Source organism: Alligator sinensis, unplaced genomic scaffold (assembly GCF_000455745.1).
Source record: "Alligator sinensis unplaced genomic scaffold, ASM45574v1 scaffold1434_1, whole genome shotgun sequence".
NCBI lineage: Eukaryota > Metazoa > Chordata > Crocodylia > Alligatoridae > Alligator > Alligator sinensis.
This window is the reverse complement of record NW_005843168.1, coordinates 108,858-109,130: the sequence shown is the minus strand read 5'-3', so window position 1 is coordinate 109,130 and position 273 is coordinate 108,858. Positions and strand designations below refer to the sequence as shown.

At 63.7% G+C, this 273-nt stretch overlaps 1 protein-coding gene across 1 annotated transcript in view; it reads right to left on the bottom strand.

The window, feature by feature from the left end:
* The window catches only part of LOC102388404, a 9,499-nt gene that overhangs the window by 8,410 nt on the left and 816 nt on the right, over nucleotides 1–273 (bottom strand). The window lies entirely within an intron of this gene.

Below are 273 nucleotides of genomic sequence, written 5' to 3'. Positions count from 1 at the left end.
CGCTTCTGACTCCAGTGTCCACATCATTAATGAAGATGTTGAACAGTATGGGTCCAAGGACAGAGCCTTGGGGGACCCCACTGGTCACAGGACACCGCGATGGGTTGGCAGGGCAGACAGGTGTGCGGGGCAGGACGGACGGACACGGGATGGGGGATGGGAAGGAGGGACATAGAGATGGGTGCACGGATGGATCGTGCCTGGATTGGGACTGGTACCCCCTGCCCCATCCCCCACAGCCCCCCCCCATCCCCCAATCCCCCCCGCCCCCCG